Source organism: Nylanderia fulva, unplaced genomic scaffold (genome assembly GCF_048542155.1).
Source record: "Nylanderia fulva isolate GAGA-0341 unplaced genomic scaffold, ASM4854215v1 Scaffold207, whole genome shotgun sequence".
Taxonomy (NCBI): domain Eukaryota; kingdom Metazoa; phylum Arthropoda; class Insecta; order Hymenoptera; family Formicidae; genus Nylanderia; species Nylanderia fulva.
The window spans coordinates 18,376-36,750 of NW_028190272.1; positions in this window are offsets into that span (position 1 = coordinate 18,376).

An 18,375-nucleotide genomic window follows, 5' to 3' on the forward strand; every position below is an offset into this window, starting at 1 on the left:
ACGAATAAACCAGTGTATTCATGTGTGAAAACCAGTGTTCAGTACTTTTCAAAACTTTCACTCCCGTGATAAAACACGATAGCGCTTAAATCTGTCATACGGTGTTTGAATTCAGAACAATTCAAAACTGTGTCTGGAGCGGACCACCGCTCATCACAGTTAGAATTAACATTCTCAGCAATTGCCAAAATAAGGAACTGATAGTGAGGTCCGCCGCATATCAACCTTCCTTATTTGAGTAATTATTCAGAGGATGCATCAAATTCAATATGCCTAAGACCCGACGCGCAGGAAGAAAGAATCAATTACGAAAACTAAACCGACTTTATCGCGAATCAGCGACCGAGGAATATTCTCAATTCCTCGGAGAGGAATATCAGGCCGATCCTGAATACGAGAACATTTTCAACATTAAAAATAATAACAACGACGAACTCCTACCGTGAAGGTGCATACCAATAACTTTCCGACCACGACGCCTGCCGCCGCCCAACATCCCAGTGAACGACCCTCGCTCTTTATCTTAATAGTTCTTTTACCAACATTACCGACGATATACCGACATACGTTCTTTTACCGACGTTACCGACAATATACCGACATACGTTCTTATACCGACATTACCAACAATATACCGACGTACGTTCTTTTACCAATTGGTTATCGACACCTTACTGGCACCTTACCAGTGTTTTACTGAGCAATTACCGACGGTTTTACCGACGACTACTGACTTCTCGATTGCTGCCGGGTTCACCAAAGATCTACGAGCTAATGACGCATTATCAATTCGATTACGCAACAAGCACAAATGTGCCCACTCACCCTTAGAGGTATAACCCCTTCCTCCAGAAGTTAATCTCTTTGTACCGTTTGAACCCTTATTCTATTGCCAAATTGGTATCGGGTACATCCATTTTGAGACTAAGGCAGCCCTCTGCACTTCATGCTATTCCACCTTACCTAGAGTCTCGAAATTACTTTGGACAAGGATTCGGAAGCATACTCTAATCATAGGCGGAACACCTATCGGAATAAATTGCGGAGTCTGCAACTTCCGACTTACCCTCACGCGAATCGGTGATTTGTGCGAGCTTTGTCAGTTTACGTACGAAGATTACTTACGCAACCCCAACGACGTTTCGCATAGAGCAATCGACGAAGCTATCTTTATTACAGTAGAGTCACAGGTAGGTCCCACGCAATAATCCAATCACCTCAGTTCCAGCGCGAATAACCTCAGATCGCGGGTATCCCCGGGGAGAATCGCATAGATTCGCGTACCCGTAATAGCGAGCGTGTCTCGTGGAAAAAGCCGAGCTCTGCATTCAAATTTTCGCAGCCGCGACCCCACGAGACGTAACAAAAGTATTCGCAACTATTGGAAAATGCAAGGTAATAAATGCGTAAAAGCGATAGAGAGATAGGTGTTCATCCGGCTAGGCCGGGTTCTCTGGTCCTTGTCTTAATAGGCTAATGCGACGTTCACTTTACTAAACGTGCACCTCAGAGATGACTTGCGAATGTACCTTATGACAGAGTATATTTCTATTGGTTGTAAATAGGGTCGGGTGGTGTACACTTGTCGAATGAATCGAATATCAATATGCAAAATCACTGTCAGTTGGTGTGGTAAAGTATTCGCAACTATTAGAAAATGCAAGGTAATAAAAACGTAAAAGCGATGGAGAGATAGGTGTTCATCCGGCTAGGCCGGGTTCTCTGGTCCTTGTCTTAATAGGCTAATGCGACGTTCACTTTACTAAACGTGCACCTCAGAGATGACTTGCGAATGTACCTTCTGACAGGATATAGTTTCTAATGTGTACAGAGGAATTAGCGGCATTCAATTCGCTAATATGTGGTAGGATACAGGGTTACATACATATATAAGTAAGCAGTAATACAATAAAATACATAAGTATATTTATTATAATAGATCAAATAAGTATGCGAAATTGATTAAATAGTATTGAATAGTATTGGATAGAATATTGAATAGATCGACGATTGTAACGCAGACGTGTGCAGATGCAAATCGTAGATTGAAATAATATCGGAAACGCAGAGTAATATATGGCTTATGTCTATGTTCAAAATTCAGAGTTTGGAATGTAATGTAAGATTGAGTCAATATTGGATAATTAAATATAATGATTAAATATAATGAGTGTCCGTCGCGCTTTACTATTTAGGGATATGTGAACTGGCTTAAATACTCACAAGGTTAGACAATGTCTTATGTGCCTTGCTATGGTACACTTCGCTACTGTGTTCTTCCCTTCTGAGTCTGAAGATCTGAGGAGCCTCGGTACCTCGGTCCGAAATGGCGGCTATGCCTCACCAAAATGGCGGCTAAGTCTCGTTGTCTTCAGGACCCCGTAGTACTTGCTGGTTGATTGCTGGATTAGAGCTGATTGACTGGAACAACTTTCGGCGGATCACTGCCGTTCCGTGCCGGGCGCAGGGTTTATATACCGTAAAATGTGGCTCGCTCCTCCCATCGGGCGATGCGGCTTAGCCAATGGCAAGAGAGATATGCCGGGGAAGTACCGGAGACAATCTGTTCCTGGTAGAGATTGCGACGGTTAAGTCCCGGAGAAATGGCTTCTTGGTAGCGATAGCGGCGTTCCTTTGATGACTCATCGCCGGGCGCTCCGATTTTCCTTATCCTATTCTTGGTAGCGATAGCGGTATGCCTTTGTTGGCTATGCGCTCCGACTTATCTTATCTTCTTCTTGGTAGCGATAGCGGTGCTTCTTTGATGACTCATCGCTACGCGGCTTGCAACGGGCCTTGCAGGTTGCAACGTGTTTCAGCGTTGCATCATGCTTTGCGTCATGCTTTCAGGAATGTAACGGTTCTCAACCGTCTTTCTAGAACCTTCTAGAATCTTCTAGATGTTTCTTGAGAGTAAAGCCGAGTGCATAGCCGAGTATATATTTGTTATTAGTTTGTGTGACGGGTAACGGTCCCATAATGTCCATCGAAATTTTGTCGAAGGCTGTGCCAGGAGTGTCCGTTAGAACCATGGGTTGTCTGGTCTTTACGCGGACTAATTTTTTCAATTGGCAAAGGCGACAGTTTTTTATAAAAATTTGAATGTCGTTTTTCATACCGTTCCATTGGTAGCGTTTCTTTATACGTTGGTATGTTTTTGTAATGCCTTTATGGCCACCGATCGCTGAATTATAATTTTCGGCGATAATGTTTTCTCTCTCGGCTTTTTGGGGAATAGATATTTCGTTATTACAAATGAATATTTTTACATTAATTTCGCTTAGAATGCGCGTTAGTAAAGAGTGTACCGCGTTCCAGGAGACGTTGTCGATATCGCCTCTGGTCAATGAGATAGAAGACAGTTCCAATTCTCTGACGACATCCAACAGCGATTGTAATGATTCTTTTAGTATCTCTTTTTCGGTAATTCCCGATTCGCGTTCTTTGACGACTAACGATATGATTTGACGATTTCCGTCGCGGTTTACCTTTGCCCTGGCTAGAGCTGCTCCTCTAATCATGGGCAAAGATTTGTTCTCTTGGAGCATGCGAGCTCCAAGGTCGATCGGTATGCCTTGTTGTGTGACAAAAACGACTAGGTTATCCTTACGCGTGACGAAATTATCTGGGATCGATATAACTTGCGGTCCGATTTTAGTTCTTTACACGAATCGATCACTTATATTATCGAAAATAGGGGTGTCGTCGCTAGGATCGGAACTGTTGTCGCTTCTCAGTCTCGCTTATTTCGCCGGGTTCGTCGTTGTTAATATCGGTTTCGTTAGAAGATCGCGTGTTTGGTGGGTCGTCTGTATCGTCGCTTTCCGTTTGCTGCGACGATTTTCGGATTTGCTGCGGTGTTTCGACGGATCGCCTTCTTTTTGAGTTAAATAGCGATTCCTCGGAACTGGAGAGTTCTCGAGTTTGTTCAAGAGGTAGGATTTGCTTTACCACGCTTAGGTTAGCAAGTTGGATTGGGTTTCGGGAAAGTGCATCGGTGTTATCGTTAATTTTTCCCGGCTTATATACTACGCTATATTCGTATTCTGCAAGTTATAAGCGCCATCGGATGAGCCGTGAGGTGGGGTCCGTTACAGAATGCATCCCCACCAGCGGTCTATGATCCGTAACTAGTGTAAACTTTCGTCCATATATATAAGGACGAAAGTAATTGAAGCAGTAGACGATAGCTAGTAGTTCCTTTTCGATTGTTGAATAATTTTTTTCTGCGCTATTCAAAAGACGAGATGTATAAGTAATGGGTAGGTCTTTGCCGATTTCCCCCTGGCTCAAGACTCCTTCGATAGCGTAACCGGAAGCGTCTGTTGTGACGACGAAAGGTCGCGTGAAATCGGGAAATTGAAGAATGGGCTGTCACGTCCGGCTTTATTACTAATGTCCAAGTATGTAAATTTTTTCATTCTATAAGGAATAAATCCTAAAACTATCAAACATTATTTGAAAAGCGCGCCAAAGCCGGCCATGACGCTTAACTCCGCCTAGAAACTAAGCGTGGCGCTTCGTAGCGCCTAAGGGTCTCCCACCACGGTGAGAGCCCCTACTCCGGAGAGTTCCCCCTCTCCAGGCCGCCGCAGGCCCGAGCCGCTGAAACGAAGGACCTCAGAGCAGTCCCGAATTTCGTCAGTTCTCCGCGCGACACCGTACAGTACAGTCGCACTTCTAAATTCTAACTTTAAGTCCAAATTCTAACTCTAATTCTAAAATTCTAACTCTAAGTATAATATCCTAACTCTAAAATCTAAATTCGAAGTCTAAGTCTAAATTCTAAGTTCTAGTTTCGAATCCTGTACTACTATACGAATAAATCAGTGTATTCATGTGTGAAAACTAGTGTTCAGTACTCTTCAAAACTTCCACTCCCGTGATAAAATACGATAGCGTTTAATCTGTCATACGCCGTTTGAATTCAGAATAATTTAAACTGTTTTGGAGCGGACCACCGCTCATCACAGTTGGAATTAACATTCTCAGCATTTGCCAAAATAAGGAATTGATAGTGAGGTCCGCCGCATATCAACCCTCCTTATTTGAGTAATCATTCAGAGGATGCATCAAATTCAATATGCCTAAGACGCGACGCGCGGGAAGGAAGAATCAATTACGAAAACTAAACCGACTCTATCGTGAATCAGCGACCGAGGAATATTCTCAATTCCTCGGAGTGGAGTATCAGGCCGATCCTGAATACGAGGACATTTTCAACATTAAAAATAATAACAACGACGAATTCCTACAGTAGGAAGTGCATACCAATAACGTTCCAACCACGACGCCTGCCGCCGCCAAACATCCCAGTGAACGACCCTCGCCGCACACAAATTCCCTTCAAGTACGAGCCGACACGATCAAGAAAGTGCTACTAAAGGTAAGTGAAATTCACGTTAACCTAAGGAATCGCGCGTGTTAGCAAATTCAGAGACGCTTCTACCACGTGGAAGAGAACATTCTAGAAAATTCTCCGACGCATTTTTCCTCTTTTCCATCGTCACTGCGGAAGCTATAAAAAAAGGGTCAGGCTATAAAACTAGGGTCGTCCACCGCACACGGTACAACTCTCGAACTTCTAACACGGAAAAACGCAAATAATTCAATCTCTTAAAAATCTTCGTGTCTCAAGAAATAACTTCGTAAATCCGTACAACAAAGTAGTCACTTAAACAATAAACAATTAAGAACACTCTCGATTTACCGACAATATACCGACACACGTTCTTTTACCAACATTACCGACATTATACCGACACACGTTCTTTTACCAACATTACCGACATCATACCGACATACGTTCGTTACCAACGGTTACCGACAATTTACCACCGGCCTTTACCGACGATCGTTACCGACAGTTGCCGACGTTATATCGACGCCACATCGACTCACTTTACCGACATTTACCGACTTCTCGACAACGTCCGGTCTCATCAACCATCTACGAGCGAACAACGCATGATCTTTTAATACAACTAACGTGGCAGGTATAGATGTGCCCAATCCCCTTTAGAGGTGTAACCCCTCTTCCAGGAGTTAATCTCGTAATACCTCTCGAGCCTCCGTATTACTGTCAAGTCGGTATCGGGTACATTCATTTTGAAACTAAAGCCGCTCTTTGTCTTTCATGCTTCGCCGCGTTACCTCGAACTTCTCAATTGTTCTGGACACGGATCCGGAAACATAGCCTAACCATAGGTGGATTATTAGTTGGGATAGTTTGCGGAACTTGCAGCAACCGCCTCACTCTCTCACGGGCGGGTGACCTATGCGAACTTTGCGAGTCTATATACGAAGATTACTCGCGTAACCCAGATAGCGTCCCGGCGAGGATAGAAGACGGAACCACGATCATAACTGTAGAATTACAGATAGGCTCCACGTCGTAACTGCTACTTTAAGGGTAACACATTCTTTCCCTTCCGCGCAATAGTTCGAGTACGTGCAACGCGAATCATACACTCGCGAATAACACGCCGCGACTGCGAACGGGACGTAACAGGGCTTAGAGCATAATGCGTCGCGGAGTTTCGTAAAACTCTTTTCTTGGTCGTTTTCCCAAACAAATGCTTTGTCTTTCTTTAGCAAGTCCGTAAGGGGCCGTGCAATTTTAGAAAAATCCGGGATAAATCTACGATAGTATCCAGCAAGGCCAAGGAATTGTTTAATATTTTTCGCGTTGCGGGGCCTGGGGAATTCCTTTACCGCGATTACTTTAGATGGGTCTGGTTTTACCCCATCGCTGCTAATTATATAGCCCAAATATCCGACTTCCTTGCGCAGAAATTCGCATTTGTCCGGTTGGAGCTTCAAGTTAGCTTTGCGTAATCTCTCGGCTAGTTTGTTGAACTTGATTTCGTGTTCCCGGAGTGAGCTCGCGTACAATACGATATCGTCGAGATAAACGAAAAGTTCGATTCCTTGTAGTCCGCATAGAACCTGATCCATGAGTCGTTGGAACGTCGCTGGGGCGTTTTTTAAGCCGAACGGCATTCGCTTGAACTCGTAATGTCCATGCGGTGTCGAGAATGCAGTTTTTTGCGCGTGCGACTCGTGCATCGGTATTTGGTGGAATCCGGACGCGAGGTCGAATACACTAAAGTATTTTGCGCTGCCTAGCTGATCGAAGATTTCTGTTATGTTCGGCAAAGGATACGCGTCGCCTATCGTTTTTTCATTTAGTGCTCGATAGTCTATGACCATTCTCCTACGCTTGTTTCCCTTCGAATCGGGTTTCTTAGGTACTATCCACAAGGGTGAATTGTACGGTGATTCCGAATGTTTAATTACATCGTTGTTTAGTAATTCTTTTATTTGCTTGTCGATTTCTTCTTTGTGGATTGGAGGGAAACGATATTGTTTGGTATGTATGGGTTGATCGTCGACTGTCGTAATTTTGTGAGATAGCAACCCTGTATACCCTAGCTTCTTGTTTGGCAGGTGAAGCAAGTCGTTGTCCGTTTCTATTAGGTTAGCTACATGGTTAGTTTCTTCTTTGTTCAAATGGTCGAGACGAAGGAGGTCCCGGATAGTTGATTTCTGTTCAACAGAGGATAACTCTGTGGTTGAGGAAATAGAAAGGATTTGGTTTGATGACCCTAAGGTTGCATCGGATTCGCTTCCGCTAGAGATTTGTTCTATTTCCTGGAGGTCTATCGTAGGGACCACTAACTCGCGGTCTGTATCGCTAGCATTGATTGCGTGGAGGTATGCCCTTTCACCGTGATTAGTGACTATTGCTTCTCCGAGGAATACGTTTTCGCAGACGCTAAGACGCGGGACGTATCCTACTGCGACGTCGGAATTTTGTACATTGACGTAGAACGTTGAGCGCGATCGAGCAGGTACTACTATAGTTTCGCGCTGCGAGAAAGGAATTTGAATATTTCGCCAGCACACTGACCCTTCCTTGAGATTAATGCTGCTAGCATCTTGGAGGAAGTCGGATCCTAGGATCCCTTCTTGAAGGATTGGGAAATTATTCGGTACCGCGTGGAGATAGAGGGGATAACCCATGTACACGATTTCGGCGGACCCGAGTGTTTTTATCTTCTCGTTTGTTATACCGCTAAGGTACAACGTGTCATCTTGACGAATTTTAACCTCGGGATGTAGATTTCGAATTTTAATGAGATTAGGGGCGGCCCCCGTATCTATCATAAATGTTGTTTCTTGTGAAAGTCCGTCAGCAAGTAACGCGACGGTGGGCGCGTGTGAGTGACCGGGTAGATTTAGTGTTGCGATTCTAGCTTCTCGGTACTCGTTCCTTCGACTAGATTTATCGGACGGGTCGTTTGGGAAGAAGCCCCTTGGTGAAGTGTACCCGACCTTCCCACAGGGCTCAATGCGTTTCCCGTCTCATTCTTCCGCGCGTTATTATTGTACTCGCGTTTTCTACACTCTTCGATTTCGTGTCGATTGTTTTTACAATAGCGACACCATTTGTTAAGGCGGTCATTTTGACGAAAAGGAGCATTATTAGAGTTCGCGTTATTATAGGTTTGCCGTCTGTCGTTGTAGGCTGAACGATCCTCTCTTTCTCGCGTTACAGGGGGTCTCGCGTAATTGTTACGCGATAAATTATTCGGATAACGCTCTCGAGAATAATTTCCATTGCGTGGAATAGTATCAGTTCGCGCCTGGCGTGTATATTCATTACGTGGGGGGTCCGGTTTCGCGACGGTCGCGCGGCTTATTTCGATCTCTGTCCAGCTCCTCTCTTTTTGCAAGTTCCTTTGCCCTTGCAAATTCGCCTCAAACGGCGAAAAGGCACGGAGAAAAGGCGTCTATCCATCTGCAGTCTGTACTGAAGAGGTAGACCGTCACAGAATGATCGTGCCGTGAGTTCGTCGATTTCGAGAGCAACTTCGTCGTTCACATTTCCCGTTGTACGGCGCTTGGCATCTAGGATCGCGGATCTGAGTTCTCCTTTATATTGATCGATTGTTTTCGCGGAACCAAAAGCGTTATTGAGTAGGTCTATTAATTGTATGACGTTTTCGCAAGGTTCGTCCTCGACGGCGTAATAGGCGCGTCCACGAAGTTTAGTTTTTAGCAGAGCAGTGAGGTTCCGCTCCGAGGAAGGAGGAATGATTTCCCGCGCGCGACGACATGCTCGCGTGAATTGCCCTAATGGTACGTTATATCCGTCGAAAAAGGGTACAGATTCCGTTGCTTCGCGAAATGAGACCTTGGGGAGTTGAGGCGACTCCATATGTGGGCCGGGTTGCCCGTTTGAATCGTCGAGGGACAATAAGGGTTGTCCAGAAAGCCGTAGAGACGGGCTGGTCTCTCTGCGGAGACGAGCTACTTCCCGGCGCAATTCCTCCATTTCGGCGAGGATGCTATCTTTTAACGCCGTCATTTCTCGAGGAGCGGCGTCCTCCGACGTTTTTTGCATTATTTCCCGAAGAGTTTCTAACTCGCGCTCTCTCTTATCCTGTTTTTTACGTTGGTCGGTTAGGTAAGCGGCTTCGTCTTTCAAACTATTTTCTTTAGATCTTAACGCGGCTTCCCTAGTTTTTAGTCTAGTCTGAGTTTCGGCTAACTCGGCTTCTCGTTGTTTTAGTTTCAACTGAATTTCAGCTAACTCTGCTTCGGAAAACTCTTTCCTCGTTCCCTCCTTTTCTACCGAATCTTCCCTTTCTCCTTGTTTCCGGCGCGTGTCAACCATAGCTCTGAAATTACGTATCCCACCGCTGTCACCAATTTTGTTACGTCCCGTTCGCAGTCGCGGCGTGTTATTCGCGAGTGTATGATTCGCGTTGCACGTACTCGAACTATTGCGCGAGACAACGTCGTATTCCGGAAATTTTTCCGGGGATACCCACGACGAAGGGTTTTCCGACAAAGGTTGCACGATGCGGAGGGAAGGGAAAGAATGTGTTACCCTTAAAGTAACGGTTACGGCGTGAAGCCTATCTGTAATTCTACAGTAATGATCGTGGTTCCGTCTTCTATCCTCGCCGGGACGCTATCTGGGTTACGCGAGTAATCTTCGTATATAGACTCGCAAAGTTCGCATAGGTCACCCGCCCGTGAGAGGGTGAGGCGGTTGCTGCAAGTTCCGCAAACTATCCCAACTAATAATCCACCTATGGTTAGGCTATGTTTCCGGATCCGTGTCCAGAACAATTGAGAAGTTCGAGGTAACGCAGCGAAGCATGAAAGACAAAGAGCGGCTTTAGTTTCAAAATGAATGTACCCGATACCGACTTGACAGTAATACGGAGGCTCGAGAGGTATTACGAGATTAACTCCTGGAAGAGGGGTTACACCTCTAAAGGGGATTGGGCACATCTATACCTGCCACGTTAGTCGTATTAAAAGATCATGCGTTGTTCGCTCGTAGATGGTTGATGAGACCGGACGTTGTCGAGGAGTCGGTAAATGTCGGTAAAGTGAGTCGATGTGGCGTCGATATAACGTCGGCAACTGTCGGTAACGATCGTCGGTAAAGGCCGGTGGTAAATTGTCGGTAACCGTTGGTAACGAACGTCGGTAAGATCGTCGATAAAAGAACGTACGTCGGTATATTGTCGGTAACGTCAGTAAAAGAACGTATGTCGGTATAATGTCGGTAATGTTGGTAAAAGAACGTGTGTCGGTATAATGTCGGTAATGTTGGTAAAAGAACGTGTGTCGGTATGTTGTCGGTAAATCGAGAGTGCTTTTAATTGTTTATTGCTTAAGTGACTACTTTGTTGTACGGATTTTACGAAGTTATTTCTTGAGCCACGAAGATTTTTAAGAGATTGAATTATTTGCGTTTTTCCGTGTTAGAAGTTCGAGAGTTGCACCGCGTGTAATGGGCGACCCTAGTTTTATAGCCTGACCCTTTTTTTATAGCTTCCGCAGTGACAATGGAAAAGAGGAAAAATGCGTCGGAGATTTTTCTAGAATGTTCTCTTCCACGTGGTAGAAGCGTCTCTGAATTTGCTAACACGCGCGATTCCTTAGGTTAACATGAATTTCACTTACCTTTAGTAGCACTTTCTTGATCGTGTCGGCTTGTACTTGGAGGTAGTGCGTGCGGCGAGGGTCGTTCACTGGGATGTTTGGCGGCGGCAGGCGTCGTGGTTGGAACGTTATTGGTATGCACTTCCACTGTAGGAGTTCGTCGTTGTTATTATTTTTAATGTTGAAAATGTCCTTGTATTCAGGATCGGCCTGATACTCCACTCCGAGGAATTGAGAATATTCCTCGGTCGCTGATTCACGATAGAGTCGGTTTAGTTTTCGTAATTGATTCTTCCTTCCCGCGCGTCGCGTCTTAGGCATATTGAATTTGATGCATCCTCTAAACGATTACTCAAATAAGGAGGGTTGATATGCGGCGGACCTCACTATCAATTCCTTATTTTGGCAAATTCTGAGAATGTTAATTCTAACTGTGATGAGCGGTGGTCCGCTCCAAAACAGTTTAAATTATTCTGAATTCAAACGCCGTATGACAGATTTAAACGCTATCGTATTTTATCACGGGAGTGGAGGTTTTGAAGAGTACTGAACACTAGTTTTCACACATGAATACACTGATTTATTCATATAGTAGTACAGGATTCGAAACTAGAACTTAGAATTTAGACTTAGACTTCGAATTTAGATTTTAGAGTTAGGATATTATACTTAAAGTTAGAATTTTAGAATTAGAGTTAGAATTTGGACTTAGAGTTAGAATTTAGAAGTGCGACTGTACTGTTCGGTGTCGCGCAGAGAACTGGCGAAATTCGGGACTGCTCTGAGGTCCTTCGTTTCGGCGGCTCGGGCCTGCGGTGGCCTGGAGAGGGGGAACTCTCCGGAGTAGGGGCTCTCACCGTGGTGGGAGACCCTTAGGCGCTACGAAGCGCCACGCTTAGTTTCTAGGCGGAGTTAAGCGTCATGGCCGGCTTTGGCGCGTTTTTCAAATGATGTTTGATAGTTTTAGGATTTATTCCTTATAGAATGAAAAAATTTACATACCCGGACATAGTAATAAAGCCGGACGTGACACTCTTAAATTCGTAATGCCCGTACGGTGTGGAAAACGCCGTTTTATGGGCGTGTGCTTTATCCATTTTGATTTGATGGAAACCCGATGCTAAATCGAATACGCTGAAGTACTTCGCGCTTCCTAGTTGATCGAAGATTTCCACTATGTTCGGTAGGGGGTACGCGTCCCCGATCGTTTTTTCATTCAGCGCCCGATAATCTATTACCATGCGCCAGCGTTTGTTACCTTTCGAGTCCGGTTTCTTTGGCACGATCCACAAGGGGGAGTTGTACGGTGAAGTGGATGGTTGAATGACATCGTTCTCGATGAGTTCTTGTACTTGTTTATTAATTTCCTCCTTGTGCATCAGCGGAAATCGGTATTGTTTCGAGTGGACCGCTAATTCGTCGGTTGTCGGAATTGCGTGTGTAGTGACGTCTGTGGAGTGTAATTTATCAGTGGGGAGACGGAACAAATCGTTGTAGACGTTTATGAGGTTATGTACGTGTTTAGTCTCTTCCGCATTTAAATGTTCAAGCCGCAGCAGTGTTTTTATTTCTTCGGGACGAGATTGTGTGATTTGTCGGGTCAACGCTGCGACGTGTTGAGGTTTTATGTTGTTATGTTTTATGAGATTGGTCCCCAGATGCCCTAGGGTTAAGGGACCGTCCTCAGTGTTTATGTGACCCGTGCGTTGGAATTTTAGGTTAAGGAGGGTGCTTTTATGACCCTTGAGATAGGATGAAGGATCCTCGAGGTTCTGTGGACAAGATTTGGAAATTTTCTCGATCTCTTGTAATCTTACTCTAGGTAAGTACAATTCGTGGTCCTTGTCGCTTATGTTAACGGCTTTCATATATACTGTGCCGTTACGATTAGTGACGATGGTATCTCCTAAGTAGATGTCTTCGTTCACATGAATTCGCGGAATATATCCTATGCTGACCTCGGGATTGCTGACTTGGAGCGAAACGGTGGCCCGCGATCTAGCCGGGATTTTTACCGTCTGAGCATCGTTAAAAGGGATTTGCGTTTGCTGCCACACGATGCAGCGCTTGGAATAATCTATCTTAGACGCGTCGCGTAAGAATTCGAATCCTAGGATTCCGCCTTGGGAAATTGGAAAGTCGTCTGGGACTAAGTGAAGGTCGATCCTGTGACCGAGGTATTTTATACTTGTCGCTTCGAGCGTTTCGATTTTATCGCTTGTAATTCCGCTAAGGAAAATAGTTATGCTTTTATCGATAACGCAATTGGGGCTTAGTTGGCCTTGTTTAATCAAGTTGGGTGCCGCGCCAGTATCTATCATAAAATTCGTGTTGCGTGCTAAACCGTCCGCGGCAATGGAAACGGTGGGCGCGTGCGAAAAATCGTTCGGAGTTAGCATGGCGATTCTGGTTTCTCCAGGGCTTGCTCCGCGTTTATTAGTCGTATTGGACGATCTGTTTCCCGAGACGTTCCCGCTCGAGCCTCGTCCCTAGGCCTCGTGGGGAGTTTCCCTGACGTGAGTTATTGTATTGTCTTTTCCGGCACTCCTCTATTTCGTGTCCCGGATTTTTACAGTACCTACAGTATTTGTTGTTACTGGTTCGTTCGTGTCTATTGTTCTCGGGAACCTCGGACCCCCTCGGTTGGCGTCTTCCGTTCTGTGAGTGTTTGTCGGTCTCTGTGACTGTGTACTATTATAGGCTTTTGAAAACGGCGCGTTACTGTACCGTGCATGTTCAACGCGCGGCAAGTACTCGGCTCGAGTCCATCTGTTGTTAGAAGATCGTTCCGTGTTTATTTTTATGGGCGTCGAGTGGGCTAAAAGCCTTTCGTTCAAGTATACATTACGTTCGTATGAACGGCGCGGAGTTTCGAATCTTTCGTTGTCTAGTTCCAATCTTTTCGCGAGAATTTTGACGTGTGAAAAAGCTAGAAACGGGTCGCGATAGTGTTTTTGTCTCAATTGTATCCTATAGGCGAGTGGCAAGCCCTCGCAGAAAGATCGTGCTGTTAAGGCGTCGATTTCGTTTACTGATCCGACGGATAGCATTCCTTGCGCTCGGCGTTCCGCGTCCGTTATAGAAGATCGCAAGTCTTTTACGCGGCTTATGAAATCAAGGATATGCTCGTTTGGTTTAAGGTAAATTGTGCTCAGCTCCCCGCGATACTGATCGATGGTTTTCGGGGATCCGAAGGCTCCATTCAGGAGGTCGGCAAGTTGAGTTATCGTTTCGCACTCTTCGTCTTCTACGGCGCATATAGCTCGCCCGCGTAACTTAGTAAGAAGTAGGCGGGTTAGGTTTCGCTCGGACGATGGTGGGAATATTTCTTTAGCGCGTCTACATGCTCGTATGAATTGAGAGAGGGGGATATTTCGACCGTCGAATGGCGGGATAGTCTCAAGTGCCTCCCTGAAAGACACCCTTGGACTATCATAATTGGTTCCGTGTTGGAATGCGGGAGACGCCTGTTCGTCGAAAAAACGTCCCGCGGTGCTGGGAATATATTGCGTAGGTATCGTATTATTCCCGCGCATGGAGTTCATCTCCTGGCGTAATCGTTCGATTTCTTGGAGCATATGATCGCTTAGGTCGGGTTTTTCGGTTGCTACCATTGTGATGGAGTTCAAACGTTTTTCCATCTCCATTTCCTTACTCACGAGGTTACTGCGGATGATTTCGAGATCTTCTTCCGAAGCCCGTTTTTCGCGTTCGAACGTTTCTTTCTGCTGTTGAAGCATCTCGGATTGTTCGCGTAACCGTGCTTCCTTGGCATGCAATTGAGCGCGAAGTTCGTCTATTTCTACTTCAGTGAGCTTTTTCGTACCCGATTTCCCTCGTGTTTCCATCGCAAATATTAACTCGTATCCCACCGCTGTCACCAAATTTTGTTACGTCTCGTGGAGTCGCGGCTGCGAAAATTTGAATGCAGAGCTCGGCTTTTTCCACGAGACACGATCGCTATTACGGGTACGCGAATCTATGCGATTCTCCCCGGGGATACCCGCGATCTGAGGTTATTCGCGCTGGAACTGAGGTGATCGGATTATTGCGTGGGACCTACCTGTGACTCTACTGTAATAAAGATAGCTTCGTCGATTGCTCTATGCGAAACGTCGTTGGGGTTGCGTAAGTAATCTTCGTACGTAGACTGGCAAAGCTCGCACAAATCACCAATTCGCGTGAGGGTAAGTCGGAAGTTGCAGACCCCGCAATTTATTTCAATGGGTGTTCCGCCTATGATTAAAGTATGCTTCCGAATCCTTGTCCAAAGTAGTTTCGAGACTCTAGGTAAGGTGGAGTAGCATGAAATGCAGAGAGCTGCCTTAGTCTCAAAATGGATGTACCCGACACCAACTTGGCAATAGAATAAGGGTTCAAACGGTACAAAGAGATTAACTTCTGGAGGAGGGGTTATACCTCTAAGGGTGAGTGGGCACATTTGTGCTTGTTGCGTAATCGAATTGATAATACGTCATTCGCTCGTAGATCTTCGGTGAACCCGGCAGTAATCGAGAAGTCAGTAGTCGTCGGTAAAACCGTCGGTAATTGCTCAGTAAGACACTGGTAAGGTACCAGTAAGGTGTCGATAACTAGTTGGTAAAAGAACGTGCGTCGGTATATTGTCGGTAACGTCGGTAAAAGAACGTATGTCGGTATATCGTCGGTAATGTCGGTAAAAGAACGTATGTCGGTATATTGTCGGTAACGTCGGTAAATCGAGAGTGTTCTCAATTGATTATTGTTTAAATGACTACTTTGTTGTACGGATTTACGAAGTTGTTTCTTGAGACACAAGGATTTTAAGAGATTGAACTATTTGCGTTTTTCCGTGTTAGAATTCCGAGGGTTGCACCGCGTGTGGTGGTCGACCCTAGTTTTATAGCCTGACCCTTTTTTTATAGCTTCCGCAGTGACGATGGAAAAGAGGAAAAATGCGTCGGAGATTTTTCTAGAATGTTCTCTTCCACGTGGTAGAAGCGTCTCTGAATTTGCTAACACGCGCGATTCCTTAGGTTAACGTGAATTTCACTTACCTTTAGTAGCACTTTCTTGATCGTGTCGGCTCGTACTTGGAGGTAGTGCGTGCGGCGAGGGTCGTTCACTGGGATGTTGGGCGGCGGCAGGCGTCGTGGTTGGAACGTTATTGGTATGCACTTCCACTGTAGGAGTTCGTCGTTGTTATTATTTTTAATGTTGAAAATGTTCTCGTATTCAGGATCGGCCTGATATTCCACTCCGAGGAATTGAGAATATTCCTCGGTTCGCTGATTCGCGATAAACTCGGTTTAGTTTTCGTAATTGATTCTTTCTTCCTGCGCGTCGGGTCTTAGGCATATTGAATTTGATGCATCCTCTGAATAATTACTCAAATAAGGAAGGTTGATATGCGGCGGACCTCACTATCAGTTCCTTATTTTGGCAATTGCTGAGAATGTTAATTCTAACTGTGGTGAGCGGTGGTCCGCTCCAGACACAGTTTTGAATTGTTCTGAATTGCAAACGCCGTATGACAGATTTAAGCGCTATCGTATTTTATCACGGGAAGTGGAAGTTTTGAAGAATACTGAACACTAATTTTCACACATGAATACACTGATTTATTCGTATAGTAGTACAAAATTCGGGACTAAAACTTAGAAGTTAGAATTTAGATTTAGACTTAGAATTTAGAGTTAGAATATTATACTTAGAGTTAGAATTTTAGAATTAGAGTTAGGATTTAGAATTTGGACTTAGAATTTAGAAGTGCGACTATACTGTTCGGTGTCGCGCAGAGAACTGCCGAAATTCGGGACTGCTCTGAGGTCCTTCGTTTCGGCGGCTCGGGCCTGCGGCGGCCCGGAGAGGGGGAACTCTCCGGAGTAAGGGCTCTCACCGTGGTGGGAGATCCTTAGGCGCTACGAAGCGCCACGCTTAGTTGCTAGGCGGAGTTGAGCGTCATGGCCGGCTTTGGCGCGCTTTTCAAATAGCGTTTAAGGAACTTGGAGTAAAACGAAAAATTTTATACGGCCGGACGTGACAAAGGCCCCTTAATTTACATGTCCAAATCTTTCCCACACGAATAATCATTCGATCCCCTTCTCCCGACGCTTACTCACCCATAAATAACCTCCCACCTCACATCGATTATTCTCATCCGCAATTTCCTGACCCGTTATATTCTGAATCAAATACGAATCACAATTTCTTACCCGATCCCGAATATTATATTCCGGACCCAAGCCGACATATCGCATCATCTCACAACCCCTCTTTACAACCTCATAACGAACAAGACCTCAACATTTTCGACGAGGACACCGCTAACCTCACAATCAACAATATTCGCGATTTCATCCCCGAAGGAGCTCAGGACAACTTCGCTTCTTTCCTTACTTCCCTTAATCAGCCTGACAATCCGGAAGAGGAACTTAGTAATATTATAACTCGATTTCAAATCCCCCACGAACCGACGTCAGGACCACTAACCTTTATATCGACGCAAAGGATTTTGTGAATAAATAAATGACATTATACTTGTAAAATATCTTTATTTATCGACCCGACCCGTCAGTTTCCTTCTCTGTCCGATACTCTCAACCGAATCTCAAGCTCTCGGCTTCCCTGGGTATAGCCGGCCTAGCAGGTTGCCCATAAAACAAATAGAGAGCAGCTTCTTAAACGTCCACCGAAATAGACGCGAGAGAAGACCGTCTTGTGCAAAAGGTAATTTATCGCCAGATAAATTATTGGACGTAACACTAAGCATTCAGATAGATTCCATCTGCCTAACGAACCTTTAGGAACTACAAACGCAACTCAACACTACATTCCAACTATTAACGAAATTCCTATACACAATAAACAATACAGGTTTCCTCCTGTCCATAAAGAAGAAATTGATAAACAAGTCGGCGAATTATTAAATAATAATTTAGTCGAATATTCCACATCACCGTATAACTCACCAATCTGGATAGTACCGAAAAAATCAGACTCTCAAGGCAATAAACGTTGGCGTATGGTTATAAATTATCGAGGATTAAACGAAAAAACTATAGGAGACGCTTACCCTGTTCCTAACATAACAGACATTCTTGACCAATTAGGATCAGCCAAATACTTTTCAATATTTGATTTAGCTACCGGATTTCATCAAATTTTTATGTCACCTAAAGACGCTCACAAAACAGCATTTTCTACGCCATATGGGCATTATCAATTCAAGCGCATGCCATTCGGTTTAAAAAACGCACCTGCTACTTTCCAAAGACTTATGGATAATGTATTATCGGGACTACAAAGAAACGAATTATTCGTCTATATATGGACGACATTGTCATTTACGCACGATCATTAAGAGAACACGAAATCAAATGTGAAAGATTAATGCAAAGATTACGAGACGCGAATTTACAATTACAG